Consider the following 25,094-nt stretch of genomic DNA (forward strand, 5'->3'; position numbering starts at 1 on the left):
GAAGACATGAGCCAAGATCTGTTAAGTCATTCTAAAGCTAATATGATTACTGAACTTTCTCCTCCAAAGATCTGAGTTGAACGTTCAGGTAAATAGAATGCAGTTACTATTCACAAACCTAAGTGGGCTTCCCACCCCCCCTCAATTTATTTAAACTAAACAAACAAATTTCACCCATTTCTCTCATTCCCGCATCTGGCAACCACTGGTTGTTCTCTTTATCTATGAGCTTGGTTTCGTTGTTGTTGTTATTTAAATTGCACATACAAGAGAGATCTTAAGGTGTCTTTCTTTCTGTGACATTTAGTTTAGCATAATCCATCCATGCTATTGCAAACAGCAAGATTCCATTCTTGTTTACTGATAAATAATAATACTCTTGTGTGTGTGTGTGTGTGTGTGTGTGTGTGTGTCACAATTCTTTATCCATTCATCCATAAATGGAAATTTAGGCTGTTGTTTCTATATGCTGACTACGATAAATAATGCTACAGTGAACATGGTATGTATACATCTTTTTGAGTGAGTTTTCATTTCCTTTGATAAATACCAAGAAACTGCTGGATCATATGGTAGTTAATTTTTTAACTTTCTGAGGAAACCCAATACAGTTTTTCTCTAGTGGCTGTACCACTATTAGGTATTTAAAATTCAGAATCATGTCTCCCAGTAAGACTCTTACATGAGTTTTTGAACTGGCCCCAAATAGCACAGAAAGTCTTTTTTCCTTCTTTAAACTACCATTTTCCATGTACCATTTAAATGGAGAATATTATTTATATTAATCATGCAATGACCCAAGTTGATTTTTAGTATATACTCTCTAATTACGTTTTGAGAGTTGAACCAATGCCCTGGTAAAAATTAAAATAAAAACGTCCCACCCTTGTCCAAGCTAATCAAGATAATTGGTAGCTCTCTAATTACTTTTGCTATGACAAATAATCTGGAGACCAATTAAGTAAAGTTGATTTTTGGTCAAAATATTTTAGAAGCAATGAGATATAAAACTCAAGTTTCCACTATTATGTTAGAAACATTAACATTTTTATTTTAATCATAAGACCTGCCACTTACTGTGTCAGACATCATGCACATAAATATCTGCTCTTTAAAGTATCCTACAGGGAAGATATGATCCCTGTTTGTAAGTCATAAAGAGTAAAAGTTATGTGACTTATCCAAGGCCACTGAACGGAGGACCACACAGCCGTGCATACCTGTTTTCACCTGTATTTCATAATGTAATCACAACTCCCCCTTTGAATGCTTTGAATGATTGAATTAACCAGGTCCTTTGGTGCAGTCCTCAGTCCTCAAAGAAAATTCGTATCAGTTTGTGGAAAGGACTATACAGAATATGAATCTATTCTGCGATTTACTATAACTCGCTCTGGCCCTCCCCCAGTAAGAAATTTACAGATGAGTTCCCATCACATGGAAAGAAGACCATACTTGAAGGTTATTTTTGGCCATGTAATCACAATTGAGCTGATGAATGGAAATTAAAGACAAGGTGCTAACACAGAGACAGAGCACAGATAAACCACACCATTAAGCCTTACACAGTGGTCTTCCTCAACCACTACTGGATTCACACTTTTAAGTTTTAAGAATCTCAGAGCTGTTCAGTGTTGCCCCTCCAAATGCAAGTTACAAGATCTTAAAACACAAACAAACAAAAAAAACAGTGAACTGGCTAATTCTATAAAGTTGTATTTGTAAATACTCAAAAATAAGGGTGGATATAATTATGTGTAAATAAGTACCTTCTTAAAATAGTTTCAGAGATAAACAAAAGCTCAAACCTAAACACTACCTTCTTTGTTGATAAAATGGCTTCTTGAACAAATTACCACCATCAAGAAAACATGATTATAGCACATCCATTCACCATAATTATCATGCCTGTGACTCTCAAGAGTTTCAAATGTGGATAAGCCTTTAAACTCCATCACCCACTAAAATGCAAACTTCTGCAGTAGAATGCAAGCCTTCGCACTAAAATGAAAGCCCCATAAGGGCTAGGCTCTTTCTGCGTTACCCGCATCTAGACTGGCACAGAGAGGCACCTGATACATATTTACCGAATGAGTGCTGTGAAATCGTCCAGTCTAATACCCTCATTCCCTCTTATCAACAAGGAAACTGAGGCTCAGAAAGATCAGAGATTTGCCTGAGATCACAAAGCTAGACGGGAGAAGCCAAACCCAGAACTACGGTTTCCCAAACTCTAGCAATGTTCATTCCACTACCTTTCATAAGTATAATTACAAATACCGAAAATCCATTATTTTTATTTAGCTATATAAGTTATATTAAATTAAATTAAAAAATAAAATTATTAAATTAAATCCATTCAGTTATATAACGTACTAAGTAAAGCCCTTTCTGCTTATCAGCAACCAAAAAGAATATTGCTGGGAACGGCCAGCCCATTAGACAAGCATGTGGTTTTGACACAATTACCATGTTGGCATACTCCATCTGGGTTGACAGAAGTGTTCACTATTGTAACAGCTCCATGAGAAAAAGCATGCATCACTTAACACGCAACCAAGCAGAAAACCATCAACAGAGGATCAGCACTGGTTAGGTACAAAGCTGTGTTATGCAAAACCACCTTTTTTTTTGTTTTGTATTTTTTTTTTTTTTAACTTTTAAAAAGGGCGGTCAATTCCCAGGAGCTGTCTCTATCACCAGGCTAAACAACCTACCATACGATGCAGAACATCGTGCTACAGAAGACACTGGTCCCTAAGCGGAGTACTACAACCAGCAAAGCAAAGCAGATACACAACTCTAGACACTCCTATGAAGAACTTCAAGTAAGGGGTTCAAGCTAACTATCGGGTATAGAGGTTTCCTTAAAACCTCACGAAAGGGGCGCCTGGGTGGCGCAGTCGGTTAAGCGTCCGACTTCAGCCAGGTCATGATCTCGCGGTCCGTGAGTTTGAGCCCCGCGTCGGGCTCTGGGCTGATGGCTCAGAGCCTGGAGCTTGTTTCCGATTCTGTGTCTCCCTCTCTCTCTACCCCTCCCCTGTTCATGCTCTGTCTCTCTCTGTCCCAAAAATAAAAAAAAAAAAAAAAAAAAAAAAAAAAAAACCTCACGAAAACCAGTGCTACTCTAAGAGCCCTCACTGTTAACAAAATCCCTGTACACAGAATGCGGTAGGTGCTGCCAGCTGAGCGGCCCTCCCCCTCTGCAGAGATGAGAGCAATCGGCAGTCTTTGATTTCTACCAACAAAGTTCAATCCATTACTTAAGGACACTCCAGATTTAACAAAATGGAAAAGGATGCATTTCTAAACTTCAAAATGGTGGCAAGGGAATAAAGAGGCGCTTTCCTGTGAACTTTGAGAAAGAAAACAAATTGTGCAACAAATAACTATTAAACTTCTATAATATTGGCCATGTGTGCACCGTTTCAATTTTGTCACTTTCTAGGTCTGACAAAACTGGTTTTCATCCATGGCGGTGACTGGGCAGAGGATATGCAGAACAATTTTCTGGCTTATGTTCATGTCCCTACACAGCCCTATAGCCCAAGAAGAAGTCTTTTAATACCCAACTACCTTCCCTAAAAGCACAAAATGTGAGAAAAAGACAAAACAGCAACCTCAATATAGAAATGACTCAGCGGCCACCTAACCAGTTAGGAAATAATGAAAGCAGTGCTTCTTAAATCTGTACAGCAAGTAAAAGGAGGCGAAGAGGGAAAAGGAGGAAGACGAAAGGGAGGAAAAACGAAAAGTATCTGGAGAGGGAAAGGAATGACAAAAACAGGACGACTTAGAGCAGACTGCATGTAATTTCTCTCTTGTAGGTTGATTTTTCTTAAGTGTCAGGTGTATAGACACCTATACCCCATATTCAAATAAGTGTCACCACATTCCAAAGAGATGATCTGTTAGTTTAAATTATCTATATGGGGAGGATAAATGAGTTATTTTTTTAAACAATCCAATGCTACCCACCCTAGTTACCTTAATAACACACTCTTTGGCTTCTTTTTTGTTCTTTTTGTTTTGTTTTTAAGGGATAAGGATCTATAAGAGAGACTGAACTATTTCTGCAAAGACATAAGCTAGCATCTGGCTTAAATTAAAGCCACATACACAAAAGATATGAACTGTGGCCCTCGGCTAGTTCAAGCCTAGGCAGGATCAGATTACATTCAGAGCATGTATTTCCTCCACCCTTTCTCCTTTTTAAACAGAACCCAAATTTTCTTCAGCTTTTGTCTCTCTTACACATGCATGCCAGCGGGGGCTGGCTCCAGGCCAGGCCAAAAGGCAATGATCTACTGGTCCAAGGCAATCACGGTAGTCCCCCTCCCCCTGTCGAGAAGACTTGCGGAAAGTCTACTGGTGGGAAGATTCCTTCCACTAAAAGGAGCCAAAAGAGAAAGGCCCCTCTTCTGTCTCGAAGCCCTGGATACCTGACTCTAGAAGTGCTGTTGCCATCTTGAGTATCCAAGAAGGGAGAAAGCCTGAGGACAAAGTGACACATACTAGAGCTGGCATGCTGCACATGGCCAGGTCCTACGATTGTGCTTCCTGGTATGTGAAAGAACACACTCCCTACTATGAGAACAATGGGGTTTCAGCTACTCGCAGCCACTATTAGCCTCTGCATATTCCGGAGCAAGCATCAGAAAATAAGCCCTAAGAAACTGGGAACACATACAGAACTGTATCGGGTAATTACTACTCCCCTCTGGGTTCTATGGCCCTCATAGCCTAAGAGCCATGGCTGTCGAATGTTCGTTTTTCCTGATGCTCAAATTTTTTAAACCCAGTATCTGGGTTAATATCTGAGTAAGATAAAGGATTAATCTTTATTTTAAAAACTCTAAGAATGAAACAAACAAACAAACAAATCTTAAGAGTTCATCAAAGTGTAAGATTCTCTTTCGTCATATTGGAGGGGGGTACATGAAAATCAAGACAATTTTCAACAATGTTCAGTTCCAGTAGCAGCTAAGGTAAGAGCTAACGATCTCATTTGTTAAAAGCCAAGTCCCTGCTGCTCTCAAGAATTACGTCAAGATGATAAGCACTGGGTGAGGTATGGAACTGGTGAATCACTACATTGTACACCTGAAACTAAGACAACACTGTATGCTAACTACACTGGAATAAAAATTTTAAAAACACAATTACATCAATAAAGATCTGTGCCAGGCAGAATCTTCTCCACAAGCAACTAGGGTCATCCCAGAAATAGATTCCCTTTCCTAGAGTGAGGGCTCCATAAGCAGATACTATACATAGCCATTAAGGATCCCAATACTGGCCACCATTCTCATCATCAAAATGCACATAAACGTCATCATATTGGGCACTCCAAAAGCACACACTAATCGAGATGATAGAGACATCCAGAACCCTACTGGCTCGTCATGAAGCAATTACGAGTGGTGTGGTCAGGAATACTCATCAACTGCATCGAATTCCTGCTCTCAGACAAGGCCCCAGTTTTTTGTTTTTTGTTTGTTTTTTAATATGAATTTATTGTCAAATTGGTTTCCATACAACACCCAGTGCTCATCCCAAAAGGTGCCCTCCTCAAGGCCCCAGTTTTTTAACAGTCAGATGGAGCTACATCCTTTCTGTGTGAAGCTATTTAATCTTTGGATAAAATAACAGAGTGGTTTGGAGATCAAGTCTGGGAGCTAAAAAGACCAGGATTAGAATTCCAGCTCTGTCTCCTACTAGTGGTGTACCCAGGGATATCTATTATTTAGCCTTCAGTTTCCTCATAAGCAAAACAGGGATAGAATACATTCTCACTGGGATGCCCTAAGGATGTAATTAGATGCTATACATAAAGTGCCTGGCACACAGTAAATTCATAATAAATGGTGGGCCACTGTCATCAAATAGGGATTCTGGCCAAAAAAACACCAAAAAACGGGGGGGGGGGGGGCACTATGCCCCTTCGTTCACTAAAAATAGTAAGAACGGGGGCGCCTGGGTGGCGCAGTCGGTTAAGCGTCCGACTTCAGCCAGGTCACGATCTCGCGGTCCGGGAGTTCGAGCCCCGCGTCAGGCTCTGGGCTGATGGCTCAGAGCCTGGAGCCTGTTTCCGATTCTGTGTCTCCCTCTCTCTCTGCCCCTCCCCCGTTCATGCTCTGTCTCTCTCTGTCCCAAAAATAAATAAACGTTGAAAAAAAAATTTTTTTTTAAATAAAAATAAAAATAAAAATAGTAAGAACAGAAATAATAGTGACAATATCAGCTATTTTTTGAGCATGGTTCTAGAGACTCTGAGTGTAGCAATTCCCTTAATCCTCACAACGCTTTGAAGTAGGAACTAAGATCATTCCCATGTTACAGATGAAGAAGGAAAGACAAGATAAAGGACTTGCATGAAGCCATACACCCAATACATGGAAGAGCCGCGATTCAGACCCAGGCTGTCCAGCTCCAGAGACCTCCTACAATACCGCCACCAATCCCAAACAGCTTCACTGTTACACAACCAACACTAGCATAATGGCCGACAATTCACTATCTGTTGAAAAAGCCGGGGCATCTGGGCGGCTTAGTCCGTTGAGCATCTGACTTCAGCCCAGGTCATGATCTCACGGTTTATGAGTTCGAGCCCCACAGTTCACCGCTGTCAGCGTAGAGCCTGCTTCAGATCCTCTGTCCCTCTCTCTCGGCCCCTCCCCTGCTCGTGCCCTCTCAAAACTAAATACAACATAAAAAAAGAAAAAGCAAAAAGCAAACTATTACTACCAACTTGGAGGCTTACAGTCCTAAGCAGTATGTTCTAACTGAGCCCCTTATAAATTTCACCTATTTTCAGAATGTGGGTTGCAGATTTTAGGCCCTTCTCTCAAAGCAAATGTTTCTTCAGCCCTTTCACAGCACAGGTAACCAGACACCAGCGGTACAGGTGAACAGAATCCTGTTCTCGGCCTAGTGAGGGACTGAGGTAGCAAGACTAGCGTCAATATAGGGGTGCATGGGTGACTCTGTTGGTTAGGCATCAGACTTCAGCTCAGGTCATGATCTCACAGCTTGTGGGTTCGAGCCCCGCATAGGGCTCTGGGCTGACAGCTCGGAACCTCGAGCCTGCTTCAGATTCTGTGCCTCCCTCTCTCTCTGCCCCTCCACCACTCGTGCTCTCTTTCTCTCAAAAATAAACATTAAAAAAAATGTTAAGAAAAAAAAGATTAGTGTTAATATACATTCAAACCACGTGTCACTAATTCCGAGATTTTGCTCATTCAGATCAGAAATTACTACTAGTCTGAAGACCTGACAAGGTTTTCTGTGACGATACCATTGTCCTCTCTTTAGGAGGTCACACATGGTCCCACATGGGAACTCTTGGTTTAACACTCCTGAAATACAAAAAGGCACCGTGCTTTTTAAAGAAAACTTAATTCTCATTCTCAATTGGTTTGCTAGAGATATATTCGCTGTCTGGAAAAATTTAAGTCACTTGAATAAAAAATCCAAATAAAATCTTCCTGGTTATAAATTTCTTCAACATATAAAATGAATTTGTTTCGAATTTTTGAATTAGCCCGGCTCACCATCAACCAGCTAGGGGGAAAAGATGGCTTTCTCTCTATATATATGTATAAACACTGGTGCATAAGCAGGTAGGCCCAAAAAAATTATTCCCATTCTCTCCTGGAAGAGTACAAACAGGGAACTCAGAAACAGAGTTCTCTGAAATTTGAAAACACTTTTAAAGGGGAATAAAACAGAATGGGAAGATTCTTATTCAACTTCTAAGCTGGACATACATAAACATCCCTGATCTCTGTGAGCAGCTCCCTCCACGTTTATAGGGAAAAGCAGGAACAAAGTTGGCCTGACACGCACAAGGTCATGTTTCCTGTCTACACCTCTCCCCTGCCCACTTCTGCACCTATGCTCACATGAAGAGCAAAACTTTTGTACAGATGATGAATAATAACATGTTTCTAGTGCGGCGTGATGCATCTGGTAGCTTCTCAATAAGTGTCTTTTGTGATGCTCCTAAGTATTTAGGAAATACTTATTTGTACCACCATCATAGAACATTCTCTAGAAAAGAAAAATACACTAATGTGCAGTTTCCTCCAATGACATCATAACCAGGCTCAAAACAGAGCAAAGCCAACAATCTCTCCTCATCATACCAGACACCAGGGAGCAGGCTTTTTCTGAGCTCATCCTACAACTACCATCAGAATAGGATCCTTACCCAGCCCCATCAGAAAACCCACCTGATCACGTGGAACTCTACAAGTCTAATACTATTTGTGTGACTCAAACTCTAAATTCTTTAGCTTAAAAATAACAGTGGTTCAGGAGGCTTTTCCCAAATAAGCTAACGACAAATCCATCAAGGTTAACTGCACAGGATAAATGCACAGGCTGCAGACGCTGCATTTTAATAGGTCGTAAGACAAAGTCTTGTCAAAATCAATCAACTCGCCACGCTATGACAAGGCCACCAGGCTGGAGCCTACACTGATCTCACACTTTCAAATCCTCTTCTCCATAAGCTTTGGAACACTGCAGTCAACAGGCATAAATATCTGAACCTTGTCAAAAAACAGAATGTACATTTACAACTTTGATCGTTAGCTCTTCTGCCATTTTAAATATTTACAGCACTACCAGTTATGCCAACGCATAGTATATATTCTTAATTAACATAGGAGACTGAACTGCATGATTTTTCTAGCTTAGGTAAGCAAGCCTAACTAAACGTTGACACCAGTCCTCTGGCCAGTCAGCAGAAGGTGCTGTAGACTGTTAGCTGTGGACCCTCCACGCCTGGCGTGATAAAAGCAACTTTCCCCAGGCAGGAAAAGCTGTAACTACAATGGAATTAGAGACATGCCATGTGGAATGCCTAAAACCGCCCCCCCCCCCGCCACACACACATACATACACACACACACACACACACACACACACACACACACACAAGTATTTCTACTCTGAGCATTAGTTTAGTTCAAAACTACTTTACTTATTAGTAAGAGCTTCAAACAACTACTTTTTAGGTGAGGCTGGCTAGAACAGGTTTTTGCTTCAACAAAATTTCTTTGTTTCTTTGGAGGTAGGATTCTCAAAATTCAACATGTGTAATCGTGAGTGGAGTACAGGATCCCACAGGAGAATATGCCAGGCATTCAATTTTCAGGGGTCCAACAAAAAATTCAAGCAAACTAAATGTCAGCGTTTAAAATTTCCCTTTCCAAGTCTGCAATCGAGCTAAGATGTTAAACCGTACACAGGTCACCAATGTATCCTAGAACGTGCACAGGAACGCTGCACGGAGACGGGGCGCCTACGACTGGCTGGCTGTCGAGATCACCAGCATCATCTCTACAGTTATTTGTTCCCACGCCCAAGTTGCCAATAATTTTAAGAGACAATTCTTTGTTGGGCCCAAAAATAGAAAACTTAAACTTCACAAGTACACATGTGCCCTCCTCCCCCAAATGTACTGGCTAATTTTTTCAGCAGAAGAGCATTCCATATGGTGCCAACAATAAAGGAACTTGCAGAGATCATCTGGCGATCACTGTGGTGGTTTTGTTTTGTTAGAAAGTAACATTCAAACTAGGTTCTTTCTAAGGGTGGGAATTAGATCAAGAAAAAGCAGGAAGACCATTTTTTCCAAGTCTGGATGTCAGAATCTGGGCAACAATAGTGAGTTGTCACTATTCTTCAATGTGACAACAGATTACATATTCAGTAAAAAAAAAAAAAAAAAAGAGGTTAATACCTATCCTTATTTAACCAACATTTATTTACTTCGGGTGTGACAACATCAAAACAACATACAATTCTTAACCACTGTTAATGGCCACTAATCTGTAGAGGCTAAAAAACGTGAATTCAACTCTGTGCCAGGCACAGTACAACTCCTTTTTAATCAAACAAATTAGCATGAAAATGAAGCATTCTATAAATTAAAATCGGTCATCCTTCAACATGTTTCAAAAGTAACTGTAGACTATTAACCTTACATGGTTCTCATTGTGCTTTAGGAATAATTAACTTTCATATAGTATATTGTACCACTGAATAAATCGCCTGTGAAGAGCAGGACAAGTATGTAAAATAAACCAACTAGCTTCGTTATTCTCATAGGTCAAACTTGAAAAAGCACTTACGTTGACATAAGTCAACATCTGCCTAGAAAAATGCAAACAAGTGAGCCAAAACTAAACTCTGGCCACCAAAAAAATATATTTTTCATAAAACTTGGATCAAATATAACTGAACATGTTCCCTTGCCAAAGAGCATACATACCCAGGTTCCATGTACTCTGTACATTAGTATTCTCCAAATTTTCAGTCCCCTGGATATGGACAGTCTCAAAAGCAAACTTTCTTCAAAAGCAAAAACAAACAAGCATAGACCACCAAACCAAACCCAACTGCTCCAACAGAAACTTCCTCAAAATCTCCCCCTTAAAATACATACACAGCTTTTTAAAAAGTTCATCGAGCCCGTTGTCTGCTGTTCACTGTCATTAGGAGACTGGAAAGCTGATGGAAATCCAGCTTCCAAAAGCTTAATGAGCAAGACTGGCCCCACCCAGGCTGGACCCTGCTGGAGAAGGGGCATGCTCAGTAGAAAAGCCCAGCTTGGTTCCAAGTTACTTCATTCCTCGGCTACAAAATCCACACGGGTCAAAGAAAAAGTCATCTTCCTGCTGCCTGTTCTACCCACTAAATGAAGAACACTTTCCATAAAGAATAGTGTTAATAATGACTAATTTTAGGATTATAGTTTTTGTAATTCTCTTGCTGAAAGATTTTTCCTGTTTTTGTATCATTTTCGCTTTGCTTTGGGTTTGCACCCACGAACTTTTTTCCTTCCCCCCCCAACTTTGTTTTTAGTTCTGTCATTTTAATCCACCCTACAAATAGACACCAAAAGCATATGTATACAGCATATAATCTAATAATCTCTCCTTATAAACTCTATCAGTTTCAGATATAAAAAAGCCACACAAAGTCCAGTTTTCAATACATAAAAACATCTATTTTGATTCATCTGTAAAAGAATTTGCTTATTCACAAAAGAATTTGCTTATTCATTCATTCTATATTTAAAAATACAGGTTTTAATTTAGATTTATAGTGCCATCACATAATTACAAAGCTGATAAATCCCTGTTTTGTTATTGTCAATACTCAGACATGATGGATACAAAAGGTAAGCCTATATCCATAGGTCATACTGAATACAAATACACAAGGGAAACAAAGTACATTTAAAAACGTTAATGCATTTTCCTTTAGTGACAAGATTCAAGTCAGAGATCAGAGAAAAGACTAATTTTCCTTAATTTTACATAACCAGCCCTCCGTCCTTTGCATTTCCAGAATTTAAATTCGTGTGTAGGAGTGCCTTGGTGGCTCAACTGGTTAAGCGTCTGACTTCAGCTCAGGTCATGATCTCAGTTTGTGAGTTCGAGCCCCGCATCAGGCTCTCAGCCCAGAGAGAGCCTCCCTCTCTCTCTGTCCCTCTCCCACCTTTCTCTCAAAAATAAACAAACATCAAAAAAAATTTTTTTTAATAAAGAAATAAATTTGGGTGTGTATGTGTGTTCCCATGTAGATATATATACATGAGCAAATCAGGACCAAGAATGACTCTGGATCCAAGCATGATTCTGTACAACCTCACCCCGCTACTGCTACATCGCGCTCTATCAAGCAGTTCTTAGGTAAATGAGTATTACATGCTCACTTCACCTACAGAGTCTTGAAAAAAGTCTTTTTAAATTCTAAAGAAAACACTTTAGAGATTTAGGCAAATAAGATGTCACCTGTACCCACTAACAGAAAAAGGTAAAATTTGCTTTACGGTAACAGTGAAAATGTGTTCCAGTGACAGCTCTGAAGACATTGATCTCTGTCAAAATGAACAAACACAAAACTAAAACAAACAAACAAAACAATCATTCCATATAATGGAAGTAAACTTCAGTATCTACCACAAGGTTTTCAGTGGTTCACAAAAGGGCAATGTGGTGAACTTTTTAACAGAGTCAATCTTATTCAATTAAAAGCATCATCTTTTATTACGTTCTTCCTTCATTTTTAAAATATTAAATGTATTTTTTAATATATACTGCAGCACAATGACAGATTTACTTCAATATGCTTGAAAAAAAGTATTGGCTCCAAACCTTTTCCTGAAATGTATTGCTCCACAGAACCTGTAAGCATCAGAACTCCTAACACGTAGCACTGGATCCAGTGAAGTTGCCAATGGTAGAGGAGGTCTACAACCCACCCAGGCATCTCTGATCACCCCTGTGCCTCCTACCCTCTTAACTCTCCTACTGCTATACACTGCACTGTGTCCCCCCCTCCCCAATGCATATGCTGAAGCACTAATTCCCAATGTGATGATATTTGGAGAGGAGACCTTAGGGAGATAATTAGATTTCGATGAGGTCTTAAGGGTGGGGCCATCATGATGGAATTAGTGCCTTGATAAGAAGAGATACACCAGAGAGTCCACTCATTCTCTCCTGCTCTCCTGCTCTCTTGCTTCACTACACGGCAGCCATCTACAAGCCAAGAAGGGAGCCCTCACCAGAAACAGACCATGCTGGCACTCCGATCTCGGACTTCCAGCCTCCAGAACTGTGAGAAAATAAACGTGCTGAAGCCACTCAACAGTACCATGTTATGGCAGCCCAAGCTGATGAAGGCACCTACATTCTTAATTATGAAGCCCAATGTCATTGCTCAAGCTCCTCTGCGGTCTCCAATATACAAGATCCTGCTCAGAAGACATCTGGATTTCATGCTCTAATCAAAGGTTAAGAGAATTAAGACAGAAAAGGGAGTTTTGTGGCACTATAATTTCGAAGCAGAACAAATGACTCATATGGTAGATAAAAAGAGAACCCAGAAAATATAAATGAGTTTCCAAACTCATACACTCAACAAGGGGTAGAGTCAGAATTTACACCAGTCTTCAAAGCCAATGCTGGTGGCGCTGGCAGTCTAGTGACGAGCACAGCTGCTTTCCAAAGCCAATGTACTCTTCCACCAATTTGAACACCTGTGTTTTCAAGATGAGTAAACTGAACCCAAAGTGAAATAACTTCTACAAGGTTATTCAGTGGGTTACTGGAAGAAGTACACAAACCAAAGCCAGGGTCATTTAAAGCATCCATTCCCAGTAAGATTTTAAACACATTAAAGTACACAAAATACATCCACAAATGTCCTCCCATAAAAAAACTGTTAATATGCTCCCTCTCTCTCTGCCCCTACCCCACTCATGTCTCTGTCTCTTCCTGTCAAAAGTAAATTAAAAAAAAAAAAATTTTTTTTTTTAAACTGTTAATACGAATTTAGATCTAAACTCTGTCTTGGGAAAATCATAAATAGTCATGTGCTGACACTGTCTCATTATTCCATTAAAAGGGGAAATTAGGGGCACCTGGCTGGCTCAGTAGGGGGAGCATGTGGCTCTTGATCATGAGGTCATGAGTTTGAGTCCCACTTTGGGTGTAGATACTACTTAAATAAAACTTTATAAAAGGGGGAGGGGGGTTAGAAGCTGATCCTCCAAATACTTTTTTAAGAATACTATTTTTTTAAGAATACTATTTTTTAAGAATACTATTTTTTTAAGAATACTATTTTTTTAACAATACTATTTTTTTAACAATACTATTTTTTTAACAATACTATTTTTTTAACAATACTATTTTTTTAACAATACTATTTTTTTAACAATACTATTTTTTTAACAATACTTTTGTTTTTTTTTTTTTTTTTAAGTATTCAAGGGAGTTGGTTGGGGTTAGATTGGGGGACATTTTTCCTATGTTTATATTTGTGATTTTATATATAAATAAAATGTTATGCTAAACTCAGTATCATAATTTCTTGACTTTTAAAACTGTCCTACCTCCTGCTTTATGGAAACAAAAAACATAACTGAACAGAATGTAGAGGACCCAATAATCTAACAGGTCATTCATAGCTCACAAACTCTGTGCAGAAAATAAAGTTATCTGTGTTGTAGAAAGACAATGAGGAAGACCTTTCTTTCAATCTTTCCACCTTTATTCATCTAGCCTCTGCCCGAAAAGCAATTAATCTGTCACACCAGAAAAAAAAAAAAAACAACAATTTTCTGGCATAAGCTTAAAATAACCTATAAAGTACTAGCCAAAACTCACTATTTTTGAATCTACTGATTTTTACAGAGAATCCATTCTTCCCACCTACCAATCAGCATGCAAAGGATATACTCCCTGAACAAAATGGAGAAAAGTTGTATCACTTTTTCAATCTGAATGGGTTCCCTAGTCTATAAATTTTTCTAACAGCCTACGTTTTATCATCGCTATCTGATGTCAGCAAAAAAGAAAAAAAGAGGAAAAAACCACCGCATTCGTTCCATGGATTCTATGCACAAGTTCTCTTTCGACCACATACCACCACAGTTTATCTTCTCTCAGACTCTACATCCAGAATGCTCTGCACAACTGCAAATGAGTCATCTGCAAAGTTTCATCCCTACCACATTTTTAAAAATGTAACATTAGAAAGTGCTATAGATTTATGAGACTCTGGGGAAAAAATTTGCTGTATGGTCCCAGGTTTGTTTGGTTTTTCTTTCTTTTTTTTTGGGGGGGTTTCTGTTTTTGTTTTTTTTAAAGAAAGGGTTTGTAGAGAAGACAGTAGGAAGAGGTACAGGAGAAAATGGAAACAAAGAGGTGGTAAATGGGAATCCATCATCAAGTTAATGTTTTGAAACCATCTAAAAAGTGTTAAAAGGATTTGTTAAGAGTTTTAACTCAATAGTCAAACGCATCACTATTAGAATTACACATTCAGGCAAATACAGTAATCCGGCATTCACCTTAAAGTATCCTTTTCAGGGGTGGCTCAGTAGGTTAAGCGTCTGGTTCTGAATTTCAGCTCAGGTCTCGATCTCATGGTTCATGGGATCAAGCCCTGCATTGGGCTCTGCACTGATAGCACAGACCTACCTGGGATTCTCTCTCTCTCTCTCTCTCTCTCTCTCTCTCTCTCTCCCCACCCCTCCTTTGCTCCCACATGTGCTTTCTCTCTCTCAAAATAAACAAATTTTAAAAAAATGTATCATTTTCATCCTATTGTGTCTAAGAAACATTTGCTGAGTTCCGCCTTTGCACCAGACCCTTAGGACTCAAACCCTTAGGACTCAAAGATCCTTCCCCATTCCAGCCCTCAGAGAATTCACCAGTCTAGCAGGAAAGACAGATACATAAACAATTACAACACGTGTGATAAAGGCTACAAGAGAGGGACAGGAAGGGCACAGCAAAGTGCACAACTGCCCGGAGGAGGTCAAGGAAGGCCTCACAGACTGAAGACGTTTCCGTTCATTTGGAGCTCATTTTAAGTGAGTCGATGCTACTGTTAATAATATGGCGGTGACACCCACCTTGACTTAGGGGTTAAAGAAAATAAAAGCACCTGTCACAAAGCCCATAACATAAAAAGCAGAAACAAAGACTTTGCCAGTACCTGTGAAACGCCCTACATAAATGGCTGAATGAAATGGGGTTTTTATAGAATAAAGAATTTGGAGCCATAAGGGATGTCTGGCCCTTGCCTCTCACATCTGGGGTAGCTAAAGCCCAGAAGCTAGAGGATTTGCCTGGGTTGTGCAGGGAGTCCGCAGCAGAACCCAGACAGGATGTCAGATTCTGTCTAATAATCCCATGGCCCTTCCCTGTTGCAAGCCTCCCCGCCTGGATGAGAAGGAAAGAGCAGAGACACGGTTACAGAAAACACATGGCACAGAGGCCCTTTCTGGCTCTCCAACGGCCAGAGGACTAAAGAGCCCAGAGACTAAGCATGCAGTAGACACCAGTGCTCCCCAGCTCTGCCCCTACTCTCTGCACCCAGGAAAAACCCTACACGCTCCCACTCCCCAAAAAAGTAGGTCTTGAGAAACAAAGAGGTCATTGCCAAGAAAGTATCTACTGATACTTCTCAATCTGAAAGAACATTAAATTCATATTCAGAGAGTCTGCATGTTGCCATGGCATGTTACCACTTAGCTGGTGACTGAATCGGTCAAGGCACCAGCCAACCACCCACCTATGTAACAGGACCACTGTAAGAATCGTCTGAGAGTCGCCACACAGCTACTACTAAAAGAACGTGAGTTCCTGTTGAACACAGTATCCCGATGGTCAAAAAATTCATCTAGGCTTTCTCCTAAAAATGGCTGAATGTATCCTTACGTTTACTTTTAAAAATCAAACGCTGAACATAGAGTAAACTCTTAACAATTCCATTTACCTATTTTTTCCCCCTCAACTTGGGGAACGAAAAATGTTTCTTCACCTTAATCCACCCTCTGTAACTTCCCTTCTTTCTCTTCTCTCCTTTCCTTTAAAATGGCACCACAATTTCCAAGAGGCGCCACTAGAAACCGCATAAATAGCAAACAGGTCAACACAAGCCTCATGACAAATCGCACTGGACAAAGTTGAACGCTGCTCCTGGCTGGGCAAGGCAGGGAAAGGTTAAGATGCGTGTGATAAGCAGTCATAGCTACACAGCACGCCCTGGGGAGGGGCAACCCCAGAGCCAGCCTCTCTTCGCTTCACCTGTTACTCCTCCCTCTGCCTGACACAGGCCATGTGCACGCCTTGGGCACTTGTCTGGGCACCCTGTGTACCTCCAAAACCACACAACTTTGTTAGCTCGGTCACTTGAAACTGCAGCTCCGTGTTGTCGCTTCACTTTAACAACTCAACTCTCCGACCTTGAATTGTGAAAGAAAACCCGAAGCACAGGTGCAAACGTGCCCTCGGTCCACAGCCCCAACCCACCCAAAACAGAATAGCCAACATCAAGCCAGAGTACTCACCATCACCTCTGCCTAGGAGATCTTGATTTCAGCTCTGTACTTTTGGGTCTTGCTAAGACCCATTCATTCAGTGAGGAACTGCTCTTTGTTTTACTGATAGCTGTTGAGGTTACAAACCTGTGTAAAACCCGGTTCCAGCAGTGTCAGGAGGGTATTTAAATAACTAACTCTACTGCACAGAGAGGAAGAGCTAAAATACAGGCAGAGACAATTCAACAGTAACGGACTTGAAGAGGAAAGAATGTTTCCTGGGGTGAAGTTTGAACTGACCTTGAAGGATAAGAAGGTGCTTCCAGGGCGGAGTGAAAGCGGGTAGGAGCACACTCCTCACCGTGGGAAAAGCAAGTGAAGGGCATAGAATCAGGAAAGATAAAAGCGTGGTAGAGAACGGTAAGTACCTCGTCCGCCTGGAACACAGGGTAGGAGTGGACGAGATGGACGAGGGAGAAGGCAGCCAAGTAATAAGTGATGGGTATGCTAAAAGTTTCGACGTTTTAACTCTACCCTGCGGGCGATGGAAAATACTGGGCAGTCATGTGAGAACAAGTGACACAAAGGAAACTGGTTAAGATGATGCTCCAGTGATCCAGGAAACAGCATCTCAACTAAGGCAGGGGCAACAAAGGCAAATGAAGAGACGGAGTCAATAAATATTTAGTAGGTAAAATTGACAGGATTTGATAATGAATTATATTGTGGGAGTAACAGCAAATTTCCCAGGTTCCTGGCAGTCAAAGGTCAGACAGGGCAGCACCATGAATGTAGTGAGGAGTTTCCAAGAAACGTAGGAAACAGGAATGAAAGAAGCACAAGCTTCCAGGTTGAATGCACGTGGACTATAGGGCCTGTGTACAGCCAGGTGGAAAGTCAGGATGGTCAGACATAGGTGTCTGAACAACAAAGTCGGGGTTTCCATGCTAAGACTTGGAACTCATTGGCCCATCAGTGTTATTTGAAGCTATGCAATAGATGAAACCCCAGCAAAACAGAGTAAGAAAAATGCTCATCATTATGGGGCACCTGGGTGGCTCAGTTGGTTAAGTGTCTGACTTCAGCTCAGGTGATGATCTCACAGTTTGTGGGTTCGAGCCCCGTGTCAGGATCTGTACTGACAGCTGAGAGCCTGGAGCTTGCTTCGGATTCTGTGTCTTCCTCTCTCTCTCTGCACCTCCCGTGCGTGTGCTCTCTTTCTCTCAAAAATAAATAAAACATTTAAAAAAGAAAGAAAGAAGGAAAGAAAGGAAGAAAGAAAAATGCTCAAGATAAATCACCAGGCAGACAGAAAGGAAGCTATAAAGGAGGCTGGAAGGATCAGCCTAAGAGAAAGACCACAAACCATGAACATATTGCCAAAAGAGAAGAGTCAGGCTAGGAGGAGTGGAGAACAGGGCCAAGGGCACATTGCTTCAGGCACTGCTGAAGTTTTTACATTGTTGTGAAAAGGCTGCTGGTAACCTCTAAGAACAAGTTAGTGGACAGTGGACGAAAAAGCCAAGTGGCTTAAAAAAAAAAAATACTGGAGAAAGGAGGGTTAGAGGTGAGTGTAGATTAATGTCCAGTTTAGCAATAGAAAAAAGGTGAGAGAATCGGGAACGAATAACTACAAGAAGTACTAGGTTGCAGGAAAACATCTGTGCACAGCAGATGTTTTGGTGGTTTTGTTTGGTGCAGGCTTTTGGTGGGAGAGAGAGAGTAGGGAGAGGCTTGAGACACAAAGGAGAAAAAGGAAAATGGATGGCAGGTAGTTCAGAAGAAGTAAAAAACAAACAAACAAACAAAAAAAAAAACAGGATCAAACCCACAAAAGAAGGGGTGCCTGGCTGGCTCAGTCAGTACAGCAAGTGACTCTCAGTCTTGGGGTCCTGAGTTCAATTCCCAGGTTAGGGGTAGAGATTACTTTAAAAAGTACATACATACACACACACACACACACACACACACACACACACACCCCTTCATCTTGAACAGCAGAAGGACATCCCCAAGGGAAGGTAACTGGAAATACACATGGGCTGGCAGAGGAAGTGGCCTGAGAAAACTAGTGATATAGGAGTATCTCTAAAGCCCTGTTCTCCATCCCAAATAACTTAGAGAACTCTGGAACATTTAAAGGAGAGAGAAAAAAAAAAAGCTGAAGAGAAAAGGAAAACTTGGGGAGAAAAATATGGCCAATCCCCTAGAGTATATTCAATGATAATTCTCTTAGCATTCATGTCAACAAAGGATTCAAAACAGGTTAAACTGAACTATTCTCAACATGAAAAGTTATTGGTCTTTTAAAAACTTTGTTTGGGATTCCCTGAATCTTCTAACACATTAACTTGACTTGTAAATCAAAATCTATTAAATTACCTAGAAGAAATATAGTCAAATGACTGCCATCTTCATACCAGTATAGCAGTAGAAAAGAAGTTTAAAAAAATAACTGACTAAAATCACAAGGTTTGGAAAGGGCCATTTTAATTGTAGTGTGTGCCAAGGATTTGGCCATTCGTATTTTACGAGATACAATAACTATAACTGTAATTCTTATTTTCAAACTGTGAAGCCTGTGTCTCAATAAAATGCCAGCTTAAAAGACAAGACAATAAAGACCACGGTCACCACCAGAACCCCATAAGAATATGTGAAAGGTTATAAAACAAAACTCCTTTTATAGAGTTGAATCCTTTCCAGGGTGGGCCTTTAAGACATTCTGACAGTGCACACAAATACTATCTCTGGAAGAAAACCAAAAAGGCACAGCTGCAAGACATCTTCCACTGAAGTTGTAACCGACTCAATGGCAGTCCTTCCTTTGAGCAAGAGAGTCTATAAAAGCCAGAAGGAGAGCTATTTTCCCCTACAAACTGCTTAGTGCCACTACTTTCTCCTGACCCAAATTGTAGCTTTATTAAAAACTTAAAACGGACAGCATGGACAGTATAACTTCATAACAGATTTGTAAAAGAAAATGTAAATAAAACTTGAAAACAGTAACTACCAAGTGGTTTTCATGAAGAAAAATCCCCAAGTGAACCAAAACTAGCCTAAGAATACATGGAGATACATATTTTTTTAATTACGATCCATCAGCATTACAAACAGGAAATTTGGATGTGCCTTAAGCAGGATTTCCTCCCCCCCCCAAGCCTCTAAGAAATAAGCGACCAAATAGTAGTATTCTCGAAACTGATGTATTCTGGACTTATAATATCCGGATATTTATGACAGCTAAGAAAGAAAAAAAAGTCAAATGTGGTCAATTAGGAATAAAATAACAACAATTCAGGTAAGCCGATCAACGCTATCATGCTTTCGCTGCTGTAGTTTTGACTATGTTCCTATAGCAACACCAACAAATACTCTTCTACAAATACTTCTGCAGCCAAGATAAAAACCAATAACCATCTCTCTAAATTCATTTCTATTATGGCTTCCAACAAAAAAACATCAACCTTCCTAAACTTCATTCCAGAAATTTCAAAACCTAAGGCATTAATATATCAGTTGCAGTTAACCACAACTGTCACCGGGAAGTTAACGACAAAGAAGGTTGAATTCTGTTACTTCTTTGACAATAACTCATTTTGAACAAAAAGCGACAAGAGCGCAAAAGAAAGTAATTACTAACAAATGACTTACTTGGAAAATTATCTAAATTCTAGAGAAATAGAACACTGAAAACTTTGTGCCAAAATGTAAAGCAAAGAATTCAATATTCCGAAGCCAGGAGATAAGCAAATTTCTCGGCATAAGTTTCAGAGATGCTTTCAAAAATCTCTTTTGTTAGTGCTATTGTTTTGGAGTAAACAAAATATTTTACTAATAGCAATAGGCCTGCCTATTTTGTGAGCAAGCACTCTGCAAAATGCTTTATAAATGTCCTTATTTAAGCCTCAAAACAACTCGGCACAGCAAATGTTATCACATTCATTTTGTATATGAATAAACTGAGGCTCAGAGAAATGAAGTAACCTCCCTTAATAAGCATGGAATGTAAAATAGGAGAGCAGTTAACTGTTAGTCCCGGAGTTAGACAACCAGAATTTGAATCCTGACTCAAGCCCCTAACTATGTATAAGATAGATACCGGAGACTTAAATCCAATTCTATTTTATTTGAAATACCTCCTTGACATTACACCATGATGCTTATGCAACCTCCCAGTTATACTTAACCAGATGCCAAACTCAGCCTTTTATATAAAGCCTCACCTACACATTCCTCACACTTGCATGTGAACTTTATACATTAGGACTTTACTCAATTGCTTCTACTGTAATACAAAAATTTCTCAAAAATATTTTTTAGAGGTACATAAGGAAAACTGCAAAACATAACAAAGTTCTGGATCTTTCTATTTCCCAAACACATGTATAATACATCAACAGATACTTGCCTGTCATATAATAACTAGATGTACCACATCATGCCTGTCTTCAAAGCACAGAGAGCCATTTGGGGAGACCAGAGCAGTGCAAATAAAAAGGCATCTCTATAAACTTGTGAATTAACTGTAAATACATTAAAAAAAAAAAAGTGTGTGTCCATAGGTACACATAAACACATACATCAGATTTCCTAGAACAGTTCTGATTTCAAATATTCTATCCCACTGAATAGATTTGGGACTAAAAGGCAACTGCAGGCTAGAGTGGTAAATACAAGAAACTCGAACAAAACTTTGCAAGAAACGTTGTTGGTGGGAAAGAGGGACAGGACATTCAAGACAGGTGGGACAGTCCTCAGGGTAGAGCAGCAAGATGCACAAGACATTCTAGGAGATCTGAGGGGAGCAGAAAGTGGTGAGTGGGGCAGTGTGTTGACCATTATCACTGGATCAGTCATACAAAGGTAAGCCAGAGGCGAGGCCGACAAGATTGTTGAGGGCTTTAAACTCTATGGAAAGGACTCTAAGCTAAAGAAGATAGGTTAATGCTCCTAAAGTTTGTTGGGGTTGTGTATATGGGGGTTTTCGGTTTTGTTTTTTTTTGTAACAATTTTACTGAGCTACCACACAAGTCACCCACTTTAAGCGTACAATTCAGGGATTCTTAGTAGAGTCATTGTGCAACCATCACCACAATCTTAGAACATTTTCATCAACCCAAAAAGAAACTCCAAACATTCTAATTCATTCTACAAGGCCTGATACCAAAGCCAAATAAAGACATCACAAAAAAAAAAAAAAAAAAAAAAAAAAAAAGGAAACTACAGACCAATATTCCCAATGAATATAGAAGCAAAAGTCTTCCACAACATACTGGTAAACTAAATCCAGCAAGATATTAAAAGGATCTTACACCATGACCAAGTGGAATTTATTCCAGGAATACAAGGGTGATTCAACACACAAAAATCAATAATCATATTAATAAAAGGAAGAAAAATATACAAGATCATTTCAATAGACAGAAAAAGCATTTAACAAAATCTAACATCCTTTCACAATAAAATATTCAATAAACTAGGAATGAAAGGGAACTTCCTCAATGTGATAAAGGGCATCTACAAAAACACACCTCATACTTAACAGTGAAAGACCAAAAGCTTTCCCCCCGAAGATCAGGAACAAGACAGGATGTCCACTCTCACCACCTCTATTCAACATTGTTCTTAAAGTTAAAACCAGTGCAATTAGGCAAGAAAAATAAATAAAAAGCATCCAAATAGGACAGGAAAAAGTAAATGATCTCTATTTGCAAACGGTAGGATTATATATATATAAAATCCTAAAGAATCCCCCCAAAAAAGCTAATAAAGGAGTTCAGCAAAATTGCAGGACATAAGATCAATATACATACTCAGTTGTATTTATATACATAAACAATCCAAAAAATAGTAATTCTACTTAGCATCAAAAAGAATACAAAGGAGTAGATTTAACTAAGGAAATATGCAATTTGTATACTGAAAACTACAAAAACATCTTTCCTAAAAAATCAAAGAAAACGTAAATAGATCCATGTTCACACATTCAAAGACTTAATATTGTTAAGATGACAATAACCCCCAAATTCATTGACAGAGTCAATGCAATCCCCATTATAATCCCAAATGCCTTTTTTTGCAGAAATGGACAGAATAATCCTCAAATTCATATGAAATTGCAAGGGACCACAGATAACTGAACCACTCATGACACAGAAGAACAAAGTGGGAGCATTCACCCTTCCTGACCTCAAAATTTATTACAAAGCTAGAGTAATCAAAGCATAGTGATACTGGCATAAGAACTGACATACCAATCAGTACAGACTTGAGAGTCCAGAAATAAACCCATATACCTATCGCCAACTGATTTCAACAAGAGTGCCAAATCCATACAATGGGGAAAGAATAGTCTTTTCAACAAATGGTACTGGGACAACTGGATATCCACATACAAAAGAATGACTCTGAACCCCTACCTCACACCACATAAAACAACCCAAAATGGACCAAAGACTAAAAATATATGAGCCAAAAGTATAAAACTCTTTGAAGACAAGGAATGTGCATCTTCATGACTTATGGATTTCACAACACACTCTTAATTAGAACACCTAAAACACAATCAGCAACGACAACAACAAAGGAATTAGACATCACCAAAATTAAAAACATTTGTGAGTCAAAGGGCACAATCAAGCAAATAAAAAAAAAAAAAAATCCACAGAATGAAAGTGCTTATAAACCACACACTCAGTAAGGGTATGCAGAATATATAGAAGGGTATGCAGAATATACATAAGGCACTCTTACAACTCAACAAAATAACAAAGAACCCAATTTTAAAAGGGGGCAAAGGACTTAAGAAAATATTTCTCCAAAAAAGAGGTAAAAATGGCCAATCATCACAGGAAAAGATGCTTAACACGATAAGTCATTAGAAAATGGAAATAAGACCACCTAGTGATAGTTCTTCAAATACACTAAGGTGACTAGTGAAAAAAAATGAAGGAAAACAGCAAGTGCTGGCATGGAATTGGAGAGATCAGAAACCTCACACATTGCTGCTACAAGGAACATAAAATGGAGAAGCAGGTCAGAAGGTGATGTTGGGAGTGGCGGGGATGAGGAGTAACTGCTTAAAGGAAACAGGGTTTGGGGGCACCTGGGTGGCTCAGTTGGTTGAGCCTCTGTCTTTGGCTCAGGTCATGATCTCACAGTTCATGGGTTCAAGCCCTGCATCAGGCTCTGAGCTGTCAGCACAGACAGCTGCTTTGGATTCTGTGTGTGTGTGTGTGTGTCTCTCTCTCTGCCCCTCCCTTCTCATGCTCTGTCTCTGTCTCTCAAAAATAAACACTGAAAAAAAAATTTTTTTTTAATAAAACAAGTATTTAAAAAAAGGAAACAGGGTTTCTTTTGGGGAGATGAAAATGTTCTGGGATAATGAGGACAGGTGCACATTTTGAATATAATAAAAACCACTGAATTGTATACTTTAAAATGGTGACTTTTGAGTGAATATTATATTAAAAAAAAAAAAAAAGGAGAAAACAGGTACTCTTTAACTATCATTCCCTGAAACTCTCAGCCCTAGACAACCACTAATCTCTGTCTGTATAGATTTCACTATTTACATAAACAGAAGCATGCCACATGGCCTTGCATGTCCGGCTTTTTACTTGGCATATTATTTTCAAGGTTCGTTCATGTTATAGCATACATCAGTAAGTCATTCCTCAGTATGCCCAAGTAATATTACATCTTATGGCTATACCACATTTTGTTTATCTACTCATCAACTGATGGGCATTTGTGTTGTTTCTACTTTTGGGCTACTATAAATAATGCTGTGAATATCCGCCTACAACTTTTTGTGTAGGTAGAGGTTTTCATTTCTCCTGGGCACATACTTAGGACTAGAATATGTCAGACAAATGCAAGCTCTAGGTTAAGGTTTTCAGGAACTGCCGAACTGCTTTCCAAAGTGGCTGCACTAGTTGACATTCCCACCAGCAGCATGCACTGGTTCCAACCCCCTGAACGTGTGACTCTTCATATGACGGCAACCACTAACTGTTGCTCAAAAAAGAGACTGGAGGACCCTGAATTGGAAAGGACAGACAGTAGAAGCAGAGACAGTCCAAATGGAAGGCTACATAAAAAGGCTCCCAGGGATGGGAGAAATAGAGGAAATGTTAGACAAATGGTACAAAGTTTGTAAAGAGTAAGTTCTGAGGACCTAACGTAGAGCATAATGACCACAGTTAATAATACAGTATTGTAGGGGCACCAGGGT

The 25,094-nt window shown here is 39.6% G+C and overlaps 1 protein-coding gene across 50 annotated transcripts in view; it reads right to left on the reverse strand.

The window, feature by feature from the left end:
* EPB41L2 (erythrocyte membrane protein band 4.1 like 2) overlaps positions 1-25,094 on the reverse strand; it is a 220,415-nt gene that overhangs the window by 123,559 nt on the left and 71,762 nt on the right. For 7 of the 50 annotated variants that reach the window (XM_043592372.1, XM_043592366.1, XM_043592350.1 and 4 more), the window contains exon 1: positions 10,457-10,582. The exons of 31 other annotated variants lie outside the window; for them this stretch is intronic. The gene's annotated coding sequence lies outside the window, so the exon portion shown is untranslated. Of the gene's footprint in view, positions 1-10,282; positions 10,705-16,885; positions 16,982-25,094 lie in introns of those variants that run through there. 12 more of the 50 variants (XM_043592365.1, XM_043592362.1, XM_043592332.1 and 9 more) reach the window with 6 other exon arrangements.

The sequence above is a fragment of the Prionailurus bengalensis genome, chromosome B2 (assembly GCF_016509475.1).
Source record: "Prionailurus bengalensis isolate Pbe53 chromosome B2, Fcat_Pben_1.1_paternal_pri, whole genome shotgun sequence".
Lineage (NCBI taxonomy): Eukaryota > Metazoa > Chordata > Mammalia > Carnivora > Felidae > Prionailurus > Prionailurus bengalensis.